This window comes from Gavialis gangeticus, unplaced genomic scaffold (assembly GCF_001723915.1).
Source record: "Gavialis gangeticus isolate Ggan-Ray unplaced genomic scaffold, GavGan_comp1, whole genome shotgun sequence".
Taxonomy (NCBI): Eukaryota; Metazoa; Chordata; order Crocodylia; family Gavialidae; genus Gavialis; species Gavialis gangeticus.
Window position 1 is genome coordinate 16599261 of NW_017729015.1, and position 684 is coordinate 16599944.

A 684-nucleotide genomic window follows, 5' to 3' on the forward strand; every position below is an offset into this window, starting at 1 on the left:
TTTCCCCCTATATGCGCGGTGCGGCCCGTGGAAGGAGTCCATGACCCGCGTGCTCTGAGGCTGAAGCAATGTGCTACAGGTGCTGATGTCTAGTAAAGTTACACTTTTTAAAAGAGGATCTTAAAAGAGAAAAGCAGCCCCAGAGACCTTCTGACGAGAGAAGGTGAGGAAAGGGAAGCCACGGGCTAAGTTATCCATAAAGAACTTTTCTTTTTAAATGGCAGGAAACTGCGAGACTTAATTGATTTTCTTAAATCACCGCCTTGGTACAAGAGAGGGTCAGAGAGAGATGCAGCAAAGAGCAAATTGGCCCCCTGGCTCTAGAGAATGACAGACGCTATGGTTTGGCATTACAGCGTATAAAACACAAAACGTGAGCTTGAAACCAATTATCGCAGAGATGAATCAATGGTTCCCTCCTTGTTTTGTCATATCTTTTCCCTTCGGGGTTTTCCTCCTTGCTTTGCTTCCCCACCCTTCTCCCTCTCTTCCCCTTGCTTATAGACAGGTAGATTCCTCATCTCAGCGCGGCTGCCTTGCCTCTCCGTCTGGCGCACTAAGGGTTAACAACTGCACCTGTTTAGGTGTACCTGTCCCATGGCACCTGTCTCATCAACCAATCAGGGGCTGAACTCTGGGGAACCTACCTGTCAGCAAAATACCTGTACACAAAAACCCCAGCCT